The sequence below is a fragment of the Anser cygnoides genome, chromosome 18 (assembly GCF_040182565.1).
Source record: "Anser cygnoides isolate HZ-2024a breed goose chromosome 18, Taihu_goose_T2T_genome, whole genome shotgun sequence".
NCBI classification, from domain to species: Eukaryota; Metazoa; Chordata; class Aves; order Anseriformes; family Anatidae; genus Anser; species Anser cygnoides.
Window position 1 is genome coordinate 10,919,640 of NC_089890.1, and position 20,977 is coordinate 10,940,616.

Here is a 20,977-nt window from a genome sequence, read left to right on the forward strand (position 1 = left end):
CTCCCGTGGTAGTGAGAGGCTGGAGCCTCGCCGGACACGCTGAGCCTGGAGCGGCTAGGAGATATATGGACAGACATAGGTTTTTTTTTTGCTATGACTAGGAATAGGGACGCTCTGTGCGATGCACCTCACCTTAAGGGACAGGTAGGACTGTGCAGTTTTCTTTATGGCTTTTCCCCTTCCCCTCCTCTTTCTTCTCACTAAACCCGACTTCGCTCAGCGTGCCGGCACCGCCGTGGCAGAGCAGCTCCTGTAAGCAGGGCAGCGTTGGGATGAGCTGGGCTGGGGGGGGGCTGTAGCGGCTTTCTCCCGTCCCCAGGCTTTGCTGCGGCCCCGTGCCGGTGAAGGGCAGGCATCCGTTCATCCGCTTCTCCTGCAGCTGGGTCCATCCCTCGCAGGTGGGGTGGGGAAATGGGAATGCGGGGACTGCCGGCAAGCCTCTGCTGCATTTCCATGTCCTCCGCAGGCAGGGCACTGGTGCATGTCCCCCCTTGGCTCCCTGTGTTCCCCTGGAGCTAGCAGCGCGGGTGCAAGTGGGGAGGAGACCCCCCCCCAGGCCACGTCCCGATGGTGGCCGTCACTGTCACCGATGCGTGGCCCCGGTGTCACCGGTGCGAGGGGGACGCCCGCCAGCAGCAGGAGCGCCGGCAGCGCAGACTTCCAAGGGAGCGGCCAGATTTATCGTGTAAGGAGAAATACTTAGGCTGAAGACAGTTCAGTTGTGTTAATTATGGAAATCTAAAGATAATCTATATTTAATGTCAAATTTTTCTCAAATCTACTAAAGAATGAGGAGAATATATGCACATGATGACATTTAAATGAAGAACAAGGTGCAATTAAACTCCAAAATGTACAGTAGACTAATTGGGAGAGGATGACAAATATAGTTATCATCAGCAACTAATTAGGGACCTGCTTTAGCTTTCCCTGCTTGATTAATCTTGACTAGGTGTTAATAAGTTACGTGGGACCAGCCGTAACTTGCGGCGAGGCTGTTTGTGGCTCCGTCTGGCGTGGTACCGAGGTGGTTTACGGCCGGGCAACGCAGGAGCCGGTGTGAGGACGCTTGGGGGGGGGGGGGGGTACGACCATGTTAAGGGCTTCTGATTTATGGGGTGGCGTGGCTGGGGTGGGCACCCCCCATCTCACGGGGCTTTGGGTGGTGTGGGGCAGCGCTGGCGCTGAGGATGCCTTGATTACTTCCATCCGAGTGGTGCCCAGCGGACGGTTTTCGCGTGGTTTTGGCATCTGTTCAGCAGTGCAGGCACCTTGGAGGCCCTGCTTACGGGGAGGGTTTTGCTCTGTGGGTGTGTGTGTGCCTTAGGGCTTTCCCTGGTTCCCAGGAGGTTTTGGGGCTGCTCCTGGTACAGCTGGTATCAGCCCAGCAGCCCGCGGAGCTCGGCGGTGGGGATCCGTGGTGCTGAGCACCGCGCCGCCCACCTGCGGCACCACGTCGGCGCTGCTGACACCGCCGAGATTTACACGCTTATCTTTTTGCATTGAAAGGTAAGAATAATAGTAAAATGTTAATGCCGCGCTCTGCATATAACACTGTACATAAAGGACTGACATGACGTGGGAGACAGATAAATCACCGCCGCGTTCAGACGATAATCCGCGGGAGGCAGAATAACGCACGGGCTCTCCCAGCACGGGGAGGCGCGTGGGGAAACGGCTGCGCAGCCCAGGCTGGCTCCGAGGTTTGCTGCAGCACTTCTCAGAGCTGGGTTTTATGGAATTTGGTCCGTATGTTCGCTGGTCCCTGCTCACTGCAGGCACCGGGTGCTCGCAGGTGGGCTCTCTGCGGCGTGCTGCAGCCCTCCTGGGGGGCGCTGGGCCAGGACAGCCAAAAAGCTGCACCGGGAGCCAGGAGAAGCCCTGGGGAAATGCGGCAAGGGGCTGCTTGTGCCAGGCCTGGCCGGGGTGCTGGGCTCCTGAGGAACAACCCCGAGTGGCTTGGCATGGCGAGGCACGGCTCGGCACGGCACGGCACGGCTCAGCTTGGCCCGGCACGGCTCGGGAGCGAAGCCATCGCCGTGCCGAGGACGAACTTGGCTCAGTCACCATGGAAACGGTGGCCGGGCCCCGGTGCCGCTCGCGTGTGCACAAGTCCCGTTGACCTCACTTAGAATTATTACCTTTAGCCAAATAAAATAATTTGCGTTAATAAAGAGACCATTTTCTCTCGGCTTCCAAGCGAGCCTTCCCCAGAAGGCAGAGTGACTCCTTAATTACACTTTTACTGCAAGGTGATTAATGTTCAATATGTGATACTCCGTTTAAATAAGTCGCTTATTAACACCTTTAATATGTTTTAATTTTTTTTTCTCCTCTTTTTCCTCCTTCCCCCTCCCTGTGGCGCGAGGTGGAGCTCTGAGACCGGGCACAGGCACCCGCGAGCTGAGCCTGGGGCCCTGCAGCCCTCCAGAACCACAAAATGTCCCAAAACAGGGAGAAAAACCAACATGTGGGGGGCAACAACAGTGAAATTAAATGGGGAGCGTGCCAGGAACCCCACTTTGCTTCCCCTGCTGCGGGAGGCTGTGGGCAAGGGGCCAGCGGCCGGCTCTGCTCGGCCCCTCCGCATGCACCTGAGAGGCACGGGCTGGGAACGGGGCTGCAGCAAGGTGGGGTGCTGAGAAAATGGGGGAAAAAATAACATTTTTTGGTCATTCCTTCGTTAGTTCATGAGGGTCCGGTTTTGGGGACGGGGAACTGGCACTGCTGCGGATCCCTAAATGTGCACCGGTCAGCTCCTTAGCTGAGGTGGTGAGAGGAGGGGTTGCTGTCTCACCAAACTAAAAGGGGACGGGGTGTCAGTCGTGGCGTTTCTCCTCCTTCACCCATGCTCTGGGGGTGGGGAACCCAACGTACAGCACGTACGCGTCAGCCCCTGGGGGTGCTGCAACGCAGAGATGGGCCGAGGGCGGCGCAGACGGGTGCCCAGCGTTAACAGGGAAAGGTGAGATCGGGCCGGGCAGAAAGGTAAAGTCCTTGGGCAGGGGAGCAAGGCTGGAGGTTAATGCCTCAAACAACAAATGCTTTTTTTTACTCCCAGAAAAGCCTCTTGCTTTGAAAAGGCACCTGGCGCCCATTCTCCACCGCATTTAATCTGCACTGTTGGGCTAAAAAAAGGGTGTTTGGTGCTGACGCCTCAGTGCTGGCATTAATAAAAATGACACTTTGCGTATAATTTTTGGGACCTTCGTTTTTACCCATACTCATTGCTTGGTTGGTGCTTGGCTGGTGCTTAAAAAAGGAAAGAAAGGCGTTCTGGTTACTGTCTGAAATGGATGGTTTCTCATGATTGCAGATGAAGTTGAAAAGTCAGAGAGTCATTTTCTTTCAGATCTTTTTAGAAGTACTTTTGTTTGCGCAGCCACATATGTCTATAAATATGTTGTTATCTGTCACACAAAAGGCTGTATTAGTGGTAATAGCCTTTTCTGCATTGTTTTGCTTTTCCCACGTGTGATTCTCACAAGGCTCACCGTAAGGAATCTCAGAGAGGCTGGCAAAGCCCCTGCTCGCCAATGGCCGAGGCTGGCACCCAGCACCCTGTGCGGAAAAACTAACCTCAAAAAGTACAAAAATACAGATCCGGCCTCATTGTGGGGCGTATTTATTTTTTTCCTGGGCTGTATCTCACAGCCACACGCTGCTGTGTGTTGGTGGGTTATCCCAGAGCTAGACATTTACATCACCCCTCTTGGATGCCTGAACTTCTCTGTTTGTCCCCACAGGTGGGAAGGGGTGTCCCAGCCCCAAACTCATCAGTTCTGGGCCAAAACCCCCAAAAGTGCAGCTTCACGTGTGGGGGCCTGGCTGCTCCCCCCTTACACCTGCTCCCCCCTGGAGACGAGGTCAGTCGTTCCTCCTACTTGGGGAAAAATGTTCAAGGGAACTTGCTGAAGAGCTGCCCCGCCTGCTGCTGAGGGGCTTTTGCTGAGCAACGTTGCGGAGTTGAATACAACCACCCAGAAACCGATGATTTATAAGTGATTTTGTCCCTTAATTTGTCAGTGAGAGCTTCGGAGGCAGCTCAGGTGCTCCCAGTTATAAATTTGGCAGAGCTCCCCTGCAGGGGAGCCCCAGCTCCCTCCCGATGGTGTTGCAGGTAAGGATGGCAGCAGTTTTTTAATAGCCTGAAATGCAGATTAACTCCTTAATTTGCTTCGTTTTCTGCCGTTTTGAAGGGAATTGGGTGTTTGCTGCTGTATGGCAGGAGCTGGGTCTGGTCCCCTTGTGACTGATTTTGTTTTACTGCTTTTTCCTTTTCTTTTTCTGTTCTGGCAAAGGGGTGTGTGCCAGGGAACCTCTGATCCCAGCTCCTGCTGCTCTCCTCTCCTTGCTCTGAATTGCTTCACTTTACTAAAAACGTGCAAAGATTTGGGAGGAAATAAACTGAAAAACAGCTAATGTCATTTCTTAAAATTGCCAGTAGCCCCTGTGGTTAAGGCAATCAGGGACCCTGAGAATAAAGTCTCATTAAATGATGGGAACAGACATTTTAATAGAAAATGCCTTTGTAAAGCCCTGTAAGAGCGGTAACACCTGTGGTTTGTGCTCTGTTTCTCTGATGTAGGGGCATTTCTTGGTTTGGTTTTAGTTTTTCCTCTCCTCTGAGCAGTTTAGCAAAAGGTGTAACTTCGCTTACACTCGGGCTGTTGAAAATATTTAAGCTCTCTTGAAGGAGTAGCTGCTTTGCAGGTATAAATTATGAGAGCTCCACTAATTTCGGTGTTAAATTAGACATTTTCTCAACTGTTTGTCCTATTACCCACCTCTCAGACGGAAAGGCATTGCACGCTCCCCCGGCCCCCTCCCCCTGCATTTCACCGCCAGATATTTGCGAGTTCATTAGTTCACAGGGGTGAGCAATACATCATCGAGCGTTTCTTAATAGTCATCCATTTCAGGACTAATTCTCATCTAAAACGAGCTTTCATTGCATTAAATAAAACTTCAGGTAATTCAGAGAATAATATTTCTCTAATGCTCAGGACCCAGTGAAAGTCTCCAGCCAAGTCGACTCTGTCTGATCACGAGAAGCTGTAGATAAGCAGTAGCAGCGTATGCGTCCCCTCCTTTTTTATTTTTCCTTTTCCTTTTATTTTATTTATTTTAGCAGTGTATCTGGCTGCTTGCTGTGTGGATCCTTCCCAGCCCCGAGGTGCTCTTTCCAGCTGGGTTGCAGGGGCTGGGGCAGACTGGGGAGCCCCCAGCTGGGCACCCCACGGGTGGGGGGCTGGCTCCTTCACCCTTAGCAGTGCCCAGCAGAGGCTTATTGCCAATAAATGGTGTGATTAACATCTGTTATCCTCATTGACCTCCCTGATCTGTCTTGGACAGCCCTCTTCAAGCAGTCAGTGGTCAGCGATCGCATCCTCGTGCGGCAGCGTTAATTACGAGGGGAGCTGCGGGTGGGTGCCCGTCCCGGGGAGCCCCTTCCTCCCGGTGCCATGCGAACAGCAGGATTCTCAAAGGGGCTCTCCCACCGCGACACAATCCTTGGTAAATACATTTTTCTAACGACTGCTGGATCGTAACGAGATTTTTCAGGTCGTTTCCGCTGTCGGAGCGCTCCTCCCTGGCCCACCTCCCTGCCCCAAGTGCTCCATCGCATCCATAATTCGGAGGTGTGATGTTTGCCCCCCTCTATGTTTTTCTTTCCCTAATGCTGTAGCCAAAACTGAAATGAGAATTCAGCAAAAATAGCGCACAAGACAAATACATAGAGGCCTGTACCTCTGACTTACGGCCCAGCACGAGCTTTTATGGTGGTTACTTATTCTCAGAAAATTGATGAAGCTTAAAGCAGAAGCTAAACTTTTAGCCAATATATAGGTGGAATAATATTAAATTCCCGTATTAAAGATCACCATTAACCTGTTTGTTTTTTACTGGGCTAACAGTAAACACAATGGGCTGTGAACAGCGTATTTAATTATTTCAATGAATATTCATAACATACAGGACCTTGGGAGCAAATAAAGACAGGAGGATTTTTCACAGCGATTGGGAGCTTGATATGAAAAAAACAGCCTTAAATTCAGAGTGAGTAAAAGGAAATATGTTTGCTCTGTAAGCCTCTAGTTCTGCAGTTGCTCTGTGTATGTCTGAGAGTAATGCACCTCTTACTAAGCAATTTGCTGGTGCATCTCTAGTTGTAGATGGACACTGGTATGTCCGGATAACTTTGGTCTTAAATAGTCGAAGCCTCTGGAGCTGGATTATGTGGCACCATGGTGTGCATGGATAGTGAGGTGCCAAGTGCCCCATTGCTTCCCTAGGCACCAGCCCCTTTTTTTCTACATTTTCATGTGGTGCAATAACTCCGAAGGAGTTTCCTGCATTGTGCCAGATACTCAGGGCACTGGTGAAATTGGATGTTGCGTAGGGACTACAAGGAGACCTGCACGGCTGCTCGTGGAGAGGCCACGAGAGGTGCCAAGGCAGGGAACGAAGTCCTCTGTCCTACCTCATATGTAGGGGCACGTGTACATTTAACCAGTACAGGGAGATAAATGTTACCCAGCTCTCGGTACAGACAATAGGACTGGATGCCATAAAGGGAAGTGTGACTTGTGAATTAAGAGACTTGGTAACTTGGAGGATGATGGTTTAAAATGACTTTATTTTATGGCTAGTTTCTGCCATCTGAGTGATGTTGCATGTATTGGTTGTATTTATAACTTAATAGCTTTTCTCAATTTTATTATACTTTTTATGATACTTGTGGCTTTATGGTACTTCATAATTTTTCTGGGATTCATTAAAGAGGCTGCGGGCAGAGCTCCCGGCGGTGCCAGGGGAAGGCGGCCCTGCTCCGGGTGCACGGCGAGGCCTCGGTCCTGGTGTGCTTTGGTGCTGGCCTGTACCAGCAGCAAGAGAGAAGCATCTATTTAGGTTTAATGTTACACAAAATAAGCTGTTCTTGGCTCTCAGTGTATCTGGAGCAAAGTCTCCTGCCCAGCAAGGTGTGCTGGCAGCTGGACCGCGTTTCTTACCCTCCTGGGTACTCCCCAACCCCTTATGTCCGTGGCAGGGTTAGGGAGATTTGTTATTTTTCTGAGCTGGTTAAAGCAGCCGTTGCTTCCCAGAGGTAGGGAGGTCTTGCATTTGGAGCAAAGGTGTGTCTTGGCAGCTTGGGTTTGGTGTCCACAGAATTGTGCCGAGTTTTCCTCGGCTGCAGTCTATGCTCCCGCAGGGAGGCCGAGGCCTGAAGGATTTGCTGGATGATTGCAGTTGTTCCAAGGTGTGTTTTTTCAAAAAACTGTAGTCTCTAGGACAAAAATAGCAGCATCTTATTCCTTTTTTTTACCCCCTTTCTTTTTTTTTTTTTTAAAAAAAAAAGGCAACCAGCATGAGACATCAACATTTTTAAACAAAAATGCTGCTTGTGTTGTCATTGAAAAAGGGGACACCCCTGAGGGCAAGTGCCACAAATTCCCAGTGCACAGAGCCTGGGCTGTGGTCATGCCTGGAACGGCCCTCAAGGAGGGGAAGATGCTTCTCCTGGAGGCAAATCGGGTCGCTTACATATTCCCTGCGGAGTGGGAAGTGCTGGGATTATTATTTTTTTTTTGCATAGTTTAAAACAATTCATTGCCAAATCCCACTTTGGGGAAAATGGGAGACGATGGAGCTGGCTTCCCAAAAAAGGCCAGTACGATGTGCAGCCCCCATCCCCAGCTGGGGGCCCGGTGGCATCCGACCCTCACCGCGCCTCCTTCGCCCTATTTACGATCCGGGCTGATAACGCGCTCCCCAACTCCAAGCCGCCTTCATTACAGGCTGCTGGTTTGCGGGACCGCAATGCATTTATAATTTTTATTGTTATATCTTTTAATTTTATTTTGCTTTCCTTGCTGTCTTGGAGAAGGGAAGATAGGAGTCCATATTTATTACAGAGCAAACGATCTACCTCTGCGAATGTATGTATCAGTTAATTTAATCTCACCAGTTTTATTTAAACTGTTTTTCCTTCCTTTCTTTACTTCCCTCCTCCTAGCTCTCCCCCTTCTTCCTCCTCCTCTTGGTGCAAGGTGATCAGTTTGTTTAAAAAAAAAAAAAAAAAGCTGGAAAGTAAAACTATCCTGTGCCTTTTATAATCTGTACTGAAAAGGCTTTTTCTGGTTGCTACGGAATAGCTCTGCCTTTCACTGCTTCCGCCCGTGTGCCTCCCGTGGCCCCCAGCCTGATTGACATTTACAAATTACCAAGCTGAGAGTGTTCAATCTTTGACCCGTGTGTTTCTATTCAGCAATGAGTGAGATTTGCAAGCATTTTGTCATATAATTACTGCAAATCCCTTGAAAATTTCCACAACAACGCCTAGATGAATGGTAATTTGTGCAGACAGCCGCTGATGCCTTTACAATGCACTAAGATGCAAAGCAGTCTATTTTTTTTTTTTACCCTAAGATTTCTGGGGGGAAAAATGTTCTGCATGTGAGCATGCTGTAAAATATTTGGATTGTTAGATTTATTTGCTTACACAGCCTATATTTGTGCTGATTTTATTGTATTGACTGTATGCATTTTTTTCTTCCCATTCTACAGTTTTATTGTGCGTTGGTCATATGCATACATCACCAGCATTGTTCTCCGGGAAATTTATTCCACCTTTCAGCGTGCTCTTGATAGGACTTATTGCATTACTAGTTAAGTGCTGAGATTTGCTACTACAAAGATCTGAAACAGCCTCCTGTAATGTTTATTCACCAGCCGTGGCTGAGATCATATGTTTTCGTAACACTTGGTGGGGAGCGCAGCCGCGTCCTGGCAGCCGCTGGGCTCGGGTGCTGCGGGTGCTGCACACTGGGATGGCCCCGGTGCTCTCCTGGCATCGAGGACCCAGAAGGAGGCAGGTGCCAACACCTGTTGAAATCATAATGTGTACTAGTTTGTTGTTATATGTATTTATTCGCCCCTATATTGCCGTGATGGCCGTGCAGCCACGTGTTGGGCGAGCATGCCCAAGCACCCACGTGGTGCTGCCAGCTGAGAGCACTGCCCGGAGCTGCTGCCATCCCCTCCAGTGGCCACAGCTCGCTGGGACCCGCAGGGCGGTGCTGGGGGCGATTTGGGGGCACCCAACAGCGTCTGCCCCGCTGGGGGGTGTGCGGGAGGCTGGGTGGGGAGCCCGTGCCAGAGGGAAGGTGCCAGGGTTGTGTGCAGCTGTGAGGGAGGCACTTAGAGCTTGGCCTGGGGGAGTCTGAATTTGTCATCTATATATAGATTTAGAAAAAAATATATATATATATATATTTTTACCAACAATATTTTGATGGATTTTAGTTACAATAATTCTTAAATTATAATAACTACGTAAAAATAATGATAATTTGCCTTTAAGCAACACTTCCAATTCGTTTGAATAATCTTTTCAGAATTTCCCGTACTGATGCTACAGTGATATATACATATATATATACATTTATTTATGTGCATGAATATACACATTTATATTTATATATATTTGTGTGTTTATTTATGCACATAGACAGCCTACACACCTGCAGCAATGGTCCCGGTGCCGCAGCTGTGGGAAGCTTCGCAGTTTTTTCCTCTCACAGTGACCTGCGCACTCTGCCTGGCACAAGAACCATGATATACGTTTCCTTGCTGCTTGTTGAAAACCAAGCAGCCTTGCAAGAATTATAATAACCAAATTGCCCGATGTTTGTTATTGCCTTTTTTTTTCTTTTTTTCTTCTGATGGTGGCAGGGTGTCTGGCCCAGCCTCTGCTGTGTGCGTGCCTCGTGGCACCAGGCTGCCCGTACTGGTGGTGGTGCACGCTGTGGGGCTGGTTGTGCCGGAGGGTGCAGAAGGAGGGGTGCTCGTCGCTTTGTGAGCAAGGCTGGGGATTTCGGGCGGTGTACAAACCTGCTGGGCTCTCGTGCAGGGTCTGGAGCCCGTGCAGAGTGCTGCTGTGCCACGGGTTTACAAATGGGCACTTGCATGGCAGAGCCCTGCTGGGGCTGAGCGGTGCTGGTGGTGAGGTGGGCCAGGCGCAGGATCTGCAGTGAAAAACACCCTCCGACTCCTACCTGTTATTACTTACTATTACCGTAGTGTTCTGGCCGAGTCAGCCTTGACTGCACTGCAGTATTTTCCCTTCACTGGGGAATTTCCTCCCTTGTCTTTGCAAGTGCTCCTCCCGCCCCACGGCGAGCGGCGGTGAAACGCAGGTGTTGGGCTCTGAGAGCCGTGTGTGCACAGTGATAACATGTAACTGAGGCAGTTTTGGGGGTCACTTCTTAATGTTGAGTCCCAGATGATCATGAGCAGCATGATCGTTCTCCCAGGTGATGGAGAGCGCCGTTACTGGGAGGTGGCTTTTTGGCTGTCCCGTGCTGGTGGCCGGGCAGCGTGGATGGACGGTGGCAGGAGCGGGTGGCACAGCTCACAGAGGGGCAGCCCCTTCCCATGCAGTTCTGGGGAGCTCACCCTCAGCTTCTGGAAATCCTTTTTGGGGAAAAAATATCATGGGATGGGAAGAGACTTGTTTGATTTGCCTCTCGTAGCACTGTCCATCTTGAGCAGCCTTGCGAGCACGCAGGCAGCAGCGTGCGCTGGGTCACTGTGATGGATCGGAGGAAGAGTTCAGCGACTGCGGTGTCTGAACAAACCGCTCTTGTCATTAGGTTGGAAATGTAATCTCTGCAAAAGAAGAGGCTATGGTAGACTTAGCAAGATCTGTTCACGTTATGGGAATTTAATGCACCTGGTAGAAACTAACTGCAGGTCATCAGTTTTTATTGGCATAGTGCAGACATGCAGTGTGATGAACTGATCTGGCAAAACATTAACCAAGATAAAAAAAAATAAAAAATAAAAGAAAAATCTCAGATCTGTTTTTTTGTCGTGGCTATCATTGAAATCAGAGTGAATACTGCTCTTCAGGTACTTGTCTGTTCTTCCCCTGTAATTTCTGCTGCTGTGCTGCTGATGTAGATGGGCTTTTATACAGAGTTTGCAGATAAATTTTTGTCTGACACACATCTAGAACTTATATAGTCACCTACTAATTTAAACCAATTTGCCCTAGGTGATGGGTGAATACACTTGAAAATTAAATGGGTCTGATTTAAGCATCCCTCCTCTGAAGCCAAAGATTATATAATTAAATTAAAAGAAAATGTGTTTTATAATAAACTGTATTTCCTCTTGGCAAAATCCAATTTTGAAACAAGATTGTAATATCATATCAAAAAATGTTTTCCCATGGGTATTACCAGTCTATTTCGTTTAATTGTTTTCACCCATCATATTACGAGCTTTCAAAGTAGTGAAATGAGTGTGGTTTTACGAAGAACAAGGGAGAAAGTGGCAGGGAAGGGGGGGGGGGGGGGTGAAGAGGGTCCCTTCCTGTGGGGGGTACCCTCTGAGCCCCGGGTGGGTGCCAAGAGCTGGCGCTAGTGGGCTCGGCGGCGTGGTGAGGCCAGGGTGGCTGCACTGCTTGTGCCATGGGAGCCTGGTGCCCGCGGGGTCGTGGAGAGCTGTGGATTTTGGGGGACCTGTGACTGGCCCTCAGCATCCTGGGTTTTCCTTCTCCAGCCATGGGCTGGCATGCGAAGAGACTTAACGAGCCGTGCGATAAAGATTTTGCACTTAAGCAGAAAATATTTAACGCTTTGGGTCTGAACTGCTGGAGCACTCCTTCCCCAGCCTGGCTTCTGGCATTAGTGCTTGGGGCTGGACAACACCAAGGGGCTGGTGGCGACGTTCCCGGCGAGCAGGGCTGGGACAGGGCAGAGCCCCCTGGGGGGGACCCTGCTGGGTGCCACCGCCCCGTGCTCACCGTGACACTGAGCATCCAAAGCCCCCACGAGGTGCAGCTCTGTGTGAAAGCACAGTACACTTAGAGTGAAATATGAGCCAATTCCACCCGTAATTAATATGCTCATTTTCTTCCATATACGTTTATCCATTCATCTATTGTTCCAGTGCGCCGAGGGCACGGCAAAGGGGGACAGGCATCGCTTTCAGCCTTGCACATCTAATTGAAGCAGCCCGCAGTAATTTGAAGGCAAGGCAATGGCAGCTTTGATGCTCTGGCTCCACGTTGATTTGGTAACTCCAAAGTTTTGCAAAAAAGCTTCAATAAAACCTCAGGAGAAGCTCGAGGTACCTGTGCCACCCCTGCTGCACCTCTCCAGTCCAATGCTGACAGCAGGCATGGGGCTGGGACCTCAAACTCCTTTCCACTGCTGCAATCAAAAAAAATCCGTGTTTTCCCCCAATTTAAGGGACGGCCACATCCCTGTTTCTGGGCTCTGGAGGGGTGTGTGCTTAGCTGCAGCTGGTGAGAGCCAGCCTGCTCTGCAGTGTGCCCACGCACCCTGTCCCTATCCTGCTCCTCCTGCAAAGCGCCCTTTTAGAGGGGGAAATGAAATTACGCACAGCCAGGGGACGCTTCCACCTTAATAAATCCTCAGCAATTATCAGTTGTCTGCTCTTGGTCTCTGAGAATAAGGAGGACTTTGTGATCCACGTTTGGTGTCCCAGCAAAGGGACAGCAGCCGGCTGTGGTAGCAGGAATGGTCACGAGTCCCTCATGCCAAGTTACTCAGTTTTTTTCCTTAGAAGACCCCGGTTATGATTTTCTAGTGATGGCAGTGTGCACGTTGTGTTTTGCCCTACGTGCCTTGGACTGAAGCCTTTGCCTTGACCTTGTGGCATGTGGTCCCACAGGAGCTGGCTTTGGTGTCCCCACAGCCACGTGTGGGACCGCGTGGTGCCACCCTGCTTCCTTCTGTGTCACGTCCCATCAGACAAATCCCCCTCCCCGCTGCTACAACTTTCCAGGAATTTCTCGATGCGGCCTCCCCAAAGCCAAAGAGCATCTTCCCTCAGTGCTGGCTGCTCCTGGGCACGTGCCGTGAGCTGGAGCCCCCCAAAACCCAAGCCTTGCTCGGGGCACGCAGGGAGCATCGCTCAGTGGCGTGGCGCTTCCCGGGCTCTGCCGCGCTCGACGGCCTCATTAAATCCGCCAGAGCCTTTATCGGGGACAAACCCGTCGACTTTCTGGGAAAACGTTGATTAAAGCAACAGCGAGCAGGAGTTGAAAGGCTAATATTATCAGTTTTAGCTCGCTGGGGTGGTGTTTGCCCGAGGTAAAACAAGCGAGGCGCGCAGAGCGGCGCTAAGCGCTGCTGCGCCCAGGCTGCCCGGGCTGCGGGGCCGGGGCTGGGGAGGGGGCTTCGGGGGGAAGCGTTTTCTGCGGCGTGCAACCGCTGTCAGCCATTTTAGGTTTCTGAATCCTATTTCCCTGGTGCTTCCAAGGGAAGCTTTTGGGGGAGTCCCCAGCTAAAACTGAAATTTGCATTTAAATGGAGTTTTTTTTCTTTTTTTTTTTTTTTTAATGAGCAGGATGCATGGGAGACTAAGACTATTAGGTTTCCTTGTGGGAGAGTACAGAATTCTCTCACCTTTTACTTCCCACCCCCCTCCCCAGCCCCTTTAATGCACACTTTAAATTAGACATTAAAAAAAGGAATGGTGCGTCTTTAAGGAGGATATAATCATAAACAAATAAGTCTCGTTGCCCTTGCAGCAGAACTAATCTTCCCTCAGCTGAGCTGTGATATAGATCAGTAACAAGAGCCACGCGCAGGGGGTTCCTTTGAAATGCATAATACCTCCTCGTATAAATTGGAGTTGGTGTGATGGAGCTGTGAGATGACATATTGTGGCATGACCCCTCTCTACTGATTGTGGGTGAACCCTGCAAAGGTAAATCTAACACGGCGCACACATCAGACAATTTCATTTTCATCACCCAGGGACAAAAACATGGCAACAGAATCTTTTCAAATGATAATCTGCATGCTGGGCGGAATATTTTCCCTCCTTCCTTCCTCTTTTTTTTTTTTGCATGTTCAATTCATGATGTAGGTGAAAGGAATTATAAATTGCTTCCAAAGTTCATTCATTCCCTTCTTCCCATTCTTCCCTTTCTTTTCCTCCTTTTGCTTTTGCTTTTGTTCTCTCTCCCTCTCTACCTTTCTCCTGTCTTTGTTTCCTTTTCTCTTTTGAGGAAAAAAAAAAAATAGGGAGAAAGTTTGGCATTGTGTGTGTGTATGTGTGTAACTGATTCATTCTTCTCATCCCCTCGGGGACATTCCAGTAATAATGATTTATAGGAGTGCAAAAATCTATGCTCTCGCTGTTACCAACTAATATCTCTCCTACCCTCCAAAAAGGGAGTTTTCTTGTAGAAAGCTCTCTCCGCATGAAACCTCTCCCCTGCTTCTTTCCACTCCCCCTTTGCCTTCCTGTGTGTTTCCATTCAAGTCTCAGGAGCACTCAGCTGGCGTGCATCGTACCGACGGGGAATACGTCGTCCTGCAAAGTGGCATCTCACCTAGAACTGGTTACAATTGACTAAAATGACACTGTATCTGTTCTTTGTTCTTCTCTCCAATGGTTTTGTGTTGTGCTCTGTTCTTCGCAGGCTGAGAACAGTTTAGAAAAATCCCCCTTCATGTGCTATCTCTAATTTACCAGAAACCATTCTCCCCACAAATCAGTGTGCCTGCAAGCCTCACGTCACCGCGAGGCGCCCCCGGCGTTGCTGGTCCCAGCCCGAGGTGTCGGTATTGGGACAGCCAAATCGATCACCCCGAGCAGCACCGAGAGGCAGAGGAGAGCTGAAAAGTCGGGCTTGGAGGTGGCCTGCAAAGCCCCGGTGAATAGATGCCAGCCCTGCTGCAAAGTCCTCCTGTCTGGCCAGTTTATTCCTATTAATCAGGAATATTAATGACTTGTTCTGTCCGTCAACACGCTGGCAGTGCCCCGGTCTGGCTCCCATTTCTGCAGGACCTCTGTGCCCGCTCCCGTGAGTACCCCACTGCCATCTCCTGCCTTCGCCCTGCGGGTTATCGGCCGGCTCCTGTGGGAGCAGCCTTTGGGGTGGCACGGGATGTGTCCCCCATAGCAGAGGGTGCTGCTGGGCGCACCATCCTCACCCGCCTGCATGTGCCCCAGAGGGGAGTGGGGCTGGCACCTGGGTGCTCGGTTCCCTAATGGCCATGGCTATGGACAGCCCCAGTGTTTGTCTGTGCCTCGGTTTCCCCATCGCCATGGTATAACCCTGAGATATTTCTGGTTTCCTTCCCAAAGTGGCATGAAGCACTCGGTGAGCTCAGGAGCTGCAAATGCCTCCTGCCTTGTGGGGGATTTCTGTAGGTGCAGGGAGACCCAGATCCCGCTCGGAAGGGAAAAATCCAGGTGCTGCACCTCCAACCACTGCTCTTTGTGTAACCAGTCCTCGCACGGGAACAGGCAGCCCCAGCCAGCACTGCCGGAGCATGGTTTGCAGCAGGAAGGCTTAAACCTGCGCCCAGATTAGGGCCATCACGGGCCCCTAATCCCGTCACCGCCTGCGCGTCCCTGATGCCGAGTGACACGGCGATTGTGTGCGCGGGGGAGCGACGCGGAGATGAGTTTGTCGGTTCCACCTAGCGTGATTGCCACCTTCTCCTCGCCGAGGAGAGGAACGAAATTGAAGGAGAAAAGGTCAGAGAGACCTGGTCATCCTCTCCCCTTCTCCCCAGCCGCTCGCTCCTCGGGATGGAAACGAGAGATGACAGCTCCCCGCGCCGCTTGGGATGCGGAGTAAAGCGAAAAGGGAAGCGTCAGCACAGGGCCAGACGGCAAGGAACGCCGCCTGTTAGCAACGCATCTCCACGGCGTGGGGTCCTGGTGATTGTCCCTGGCGTCTGCTAGCACCAAAGTGACAGTGACAAGGTCTTTGATTAGAAAGAGGCCCCGCCACGTCCTCCCTGCCAGCGCCGCGGGCTGGTGGCACGTCGCCCTCTGCCCGGCGTCCCTGCCGATGGCCGCAGGGGGGGTGGCTGGGGGAGGGCTTTTTGTCCTCTGTGGCCACCTTGGTGGAGACGGGTCTCAGTTCAGGCCCAGGAGACTCTCCTGAGAGCATTTTTTTTCCTTTATTTTTCTTTCTTTTATTCAATTTTTTCCCCACTGTTAATAGTTTTTTCCAAGGAGGAACGACAATGAAACAAGTGATCGTCCTCCTCGTGATTTCTGTGGGAATCAGCACCCACCTTTTAAATCCCAGGGCCTGTGTTAGCAAGCCTCTTTGCGTTGACTCCCCTGGAGACATTTCTCATGTAAAGAGCACCTTACGAAGTGGTGCCGTTGGAGAGAGGCTGCCTGAAGCAGGCGAGGTGAGAGCCTGGTCGCAAAGCGGGACGCAGCAGGGTATGATGGCAGGCAGGGTATTTACATGGCAGTGTATTTACAACTTTTCCCCAACTGCCCAGAATGTCTTTAATGGGCCACATGGGACTTTTTTTTTTTTTTTTTCAAATAAGTGTCAGTTTTGTTTGGGCTCTCGTGCAGCGAGCATGCCGGAGCTTTGCAGGAGGTCGGTGTGTCCATGGGCAGGGACCCCTGGGAGCTGCAGGGCCCTCCTCGCCCGCCCGGGTGCTGCTGTTCCCCTGCTAAGCCGTACCATTAGAGATTTTAAGATAAGGTGCTTTTGTTTCTCGGCTCTGTCTGAGCTACCGTCTGAACTGATATGACGGGCCTAAGGCTAGGATAGGAATTTGTTACAAGTTCCCATTTCACCAACGTGTCGCCAGTCAAATAGCCTCCCTCGGCCTGAGCCTATTTACTCTCTCGGGGATCTATTTTTAAAAGTTATTAGCAGATTACTGGTTTTCTATCAACCTCAGGCACCAATCTCCCAGTGACACCATTGTGCTTTAATAAGGTGCATTTGATAATCCTCGGATAAAGGCAGGGGAGGTGGGGGGAGAGGAGGGACCCTTGCACCGATCCCTCCAAGGGACGTGGGCCAGAAAAGGGTTAAAGACACTCGTGTTTCTAAATGGCTGAACTACTGTATGTTGTAGTTTTCAACTGCAAATCATCTTTAATAGCAGACATCACGGGATGGCTCATTACATTAAGCTATTTTTCATGCTATCTCCTGTAATATCCTTTAATCCAATGCGTTTCAAATCACCTCAGGCTAAAATAAGAGACATAGCGATGTAATAGCCTAGTGTATTAGTGGGTTAATTGCCCTGTTGTACTCTCTAGTAGATATCTCTGGAATGAGTTCTATATTAATTGTAAATTGCTTAATACATTTAACTCCTTGAGCAGCTCGGCCCCGCGCTGGGTCTGCAATGGACGCTCAAAGTTGGGGGCTGCGAGCAGAGGTGGCGTGGCGCCGGACACGCTTGCTATGCACCAAGTGATGAGCAACAGACACCTGAAAATGGGGGGAAATCAGCAGCTTTTGGCAGTGGAGAGGCCTGGCTCCAGCCTGCACCTCCTGGCAGCGCCGTGCTCATGGCCAGGGCTGGTGGGGAGCTGTGGTGCCCAGGGCTGAGAGCGGGGCTGTCCCCAGCGGGGCGGCCGGGGTGGGGGGGGAGAAGGTTTCAATAATATGTAAGGTTTCAGTCTGTCGTCTTGCTGCTGGGGAAGACGAATGAAATGCTCTGCAGTGCTGTCACGGGATGCGGCAGCGGTCACGGACACGCATGGCTTTCAGAGTGTCGCCCGTAATGCGCAGCAGCTAGTTTTCTGAAATTACTTTTGTAGCACTAGGCAGACGTGACCGCAGATTTGCAGTCACTTTCCTGAAGATTGGAACATAAGTGTCAGCCGGCTGGCAGAGGGTAATGTCACTAATTTCTTTGGATTGCTCCCAGTTTGTGCCAGGAGGGTTGGAAGATGGAGCAAGCAGAGCAGAGGTTGGAGAGGGCCGTGTCATGCGCAGGTGAGGCATTCCTTATTCATTTCCTCGGGGACATTCTGGTTTCTAAAAGTCCTGACAAAAAATGCTGCTGCAAATTTAAAGGGAAGGCACAGAGTGGGAGCGCAGAAAAGCTCTGTGCTTTGGAAATTCAGGAGAAAGTCGTTCCTGACTTGCCACCTATTGCTTAAACCCAGCTGTGCACAGCAGCAGGGCAGCAAGCACCTAACCCGTGTGCCTGGAAGTCGTGGCCACCTGCGCTGCCTCCTGGGCTGAGCACCTCGGCACGGTCCCAGTTAGAAAAGTGTACGTATAAAGGCCTTGCATACGGAGACTTGCTTGGAAATTTAGCCCGAGTAATGCTATTTGTCCCTTGCAGGGTACAGAAGACCAGCGAAACAGGCTCCACATGCTCACTGGGAGGAGGCGAGGAAAATCGGCTCTTGCTCAGCTGAAGTCAAGCAGAAATGACCCTGGAAATCAGCACCCTGCTCAGCAGCCTCTGCTACAAATGCAGCAAAGCCGAAGGCTGCCTCGCTCCAGTCCCACTTAGGCAATCCTGCAGGAAGGTAATGGCACTGACTCCAGCCGAATGGCTCCAGATTTATAGCTGGCAGGTGAGGAGGAGCCAGGCACACAGGTGATCCTGCTCGAGCGCTCCCTCACCTGTTAGCAGCTCCTTGCATTTACACAAATATCTAGCTTGGGCTAAAAGAAATGTCATCCCTCTGTTTTGAGATGTAATACGAAGGTATCTGAGGGATATCTGAATGCAGTGTTCTAGCTTGTGAATGTGGGGAGCCAGTTGTTCTTTGAAGGAAAGACACCCCGTGCTTGGGGTGCTGGAAAAAAAATCCATCAAGTCATTCTCTATCTATAAAATAGGTGGTAATGCAATCTGAGCTTAATTTTGATGGCACACTGTACTTCATAACAGTGACAACACCTTAAAAAATGTAATGAAAGGGCCTGATTTATTACTGAAATAATCCATTTAGCACTCCAATAAATAAAGGGAGAAAATACAACCAATGTTTCGGGAGAAGGGAAGAAAAGTGAGAGAAAAATTGCAATGCATAGCAGTTTTCTGTGGACGCATCCAGAGACTGTGGCCACGTGTTTTTGGGGTTGATTATTTTTTGGAAGACAAATATCAGTTCAAAGCTAGGTTTGGGGTTTAGACCTGGTGTCCACTCTGTATTTGTGTTTAAAATACCAGCCTTGTGGCTCAGTGCCACAAGGACTGGTTTTGACTGGCAAGGGGGAGGAGAAAACCCTAATGTTCAGCCTTGCAAATATTTGATTTTGAATATGCTCTCGTAGCAGTTATTAAGTGCAAAGCAAACATATTTTCCCCTCATGCCAAATTTGTTTTAATAACACGACGTTACTTCTGCAAATGTCAGCTCCAGCCTCTCTGCGTTTCAGTGGCACTCGGCCCGTGGTGAAGACTGGCATGTTTTATACTCCCTCCGCATCGCTTCTATTAATCTGTTTAATATGCTGGCGGCGGCGATGACAGCAGAGGCAATAAAACCCCCGCGTGGCTGGTGTTTGTGCTCAGGTACGGCATCCGGAGCGGCACGCTGCAGCGAGGAGCTGCCATCTCTGTACTCAGGGAGATAAACTTTGTTCAGCAGGACGAGCTGACCGAGGACGGTGCTGGGCTCCGTTGCCAAAAGCCCGAAGGCCACGTTGGGCCAAGAGCAGCAGTGGTTGGCGTTGCCTCAGGCAGGGTTTTGGGGCTGTGCGTGCCCCGTAAAGGGGAGCTGGGGGGGCTTTAGGGGATGAGGCAGCCCTCAGGGTGGCCTCATCCTGCTTCTCATGGCGAGCGTGGCCCTGCACATCCCCTGCACCGCGGGCAGCACGAAGCCACAGCTCGGTGGCATCGTTCTTGTTCCCACCATGCCGGAGGCAGGCGGAGAGGCTCTGGATGAACACCAGCCCGCAGGGAGACGTCGCGTCCCCACCTCCCTCTGCGCATCAGCTGCATGGAGCCCCTCCGATCATTACACTGAATAGGGAGAAAAATGAAGGGAGAAAAAACAGACAGCTCCTGCTGCATGGTTCACTTAAAAAAAAAAAATTTTTTTTTTGGCTGCGTGGCCTCAGAGCAACCTCCGCCGGCGGCTTCGTCCCTCTCACCCGTGCCAGGGCAGCCGAGGCCGGAGGAATGGCTGCGCCCCGTGCCGGCCCGGCGCTAATTGGCCTGTTTGTTTGGCAATAAGTGATTCCTGCCTGGCGTGGGGCGGATTGTTTTTCACACCATTAAATGAAGTTCTGCTGTATTGATCCCTGTTTTTCCAATTTGAAGCCTGAAAAGTGATGAAGACATTTTCTTGTTTTCTCATGTACTTTTCCCCCAGTTCATTTAGGTGACCTGTCTTTAGTTCCTTGCTCTGCTCGCTGTAATTGCTTCTTCAGAGTAATGCTGCACTGTGAGCGCCGTACTGCAGCCCGGGTACGTTTTTATGGAAGGATGAAGGAAGGCGAGGTTGAAGTCATCAACCAATATTAACTGTGGAAGGTTTGTCACAAATGACATCTCAATAGCAGTGTGTCTGTGCCTGCTGCTGGAGCCTCAGTAAAACAGTGCCGAGGATGAGGGCAGGACCACGGGACAGCTTTGTCTCTCCAGGCTGCTTAATATTTTGCTTAGGAGCTGGAAACACCGTGGAACATTATTTTTCCTTGGGCACAGATATCATCATTTGTGTTCCCTGCACCTTTGGGAAAAACTTAAATACTTGGATGTTTGCGTGAGGTTTTGCCAGGGTTTTGTTGAGCATTAACCCATGGGGGGATTTTTTTCGAGGAGAGATCAGTAGAGTGGGTGCTGAACTTATGGTTACGTGGCAAGTTTAATTACAGAGGGAGCAATGGTTGCTCCAATGCGGTCTCACTTGCAACGAATTAAAGTATGAGGTCTAACCCAAGTGTCTATAGACGGGGAGGCTCTCAGTGACTTCGGCAGGCTCCAGACGTGCAGCCTTTACTGACGGCAGCAGCCCAAGTTGCAGTGGAGCCTGGGGAGTTGAAGCAAGGCTGGGATTTTTGCCCATATACCCGAGCTCTGAAGTGGACAGGGAGTCCTGAGACTCCGCGATGCACCAGGATTTCTGCTCACCATTGTTTTGAGCTGAGGGGTTGGCAGCACGGAGTCGGTCCTGAGCCTGGAATTCATCCTGGCAAGAGCAGGGTCCGGAGCCCACGGGCGCCCTGGGTGCGGGAGGG

General features: G+C 50.7%; 1 long non-coding RNA gene across 2 annotated transcripts; it reads left to right on the forward strand.

Annotated features, from left to right (window-relative positions):
* Positions 1–3,310: 3,310 nt before the first annotated feature.
* On the forward strand, positions 3,311–20,946 carry LOC106046830 (uncharacterized). 2 transcript variants are annotated; one of them, XR_001213458.3, is made up of 4 exons: positions 3,311–4,120; positions 17,700–17,767; positions 18,123–18,360; positions 19,172–20,946. It is a non-coding gene; the product is annotated as an uncharacterized lncRNA (long non-coding RNA). The 2 variants fall into 2 exon arrangements; XR_010825788.1 differs by having other exon boundaries at positions 3,314–4,120; positions 18,123–18,312.
* The last annotated feature ends 31 nt before the right edge of the window (positions 20,947–20,977 follow it).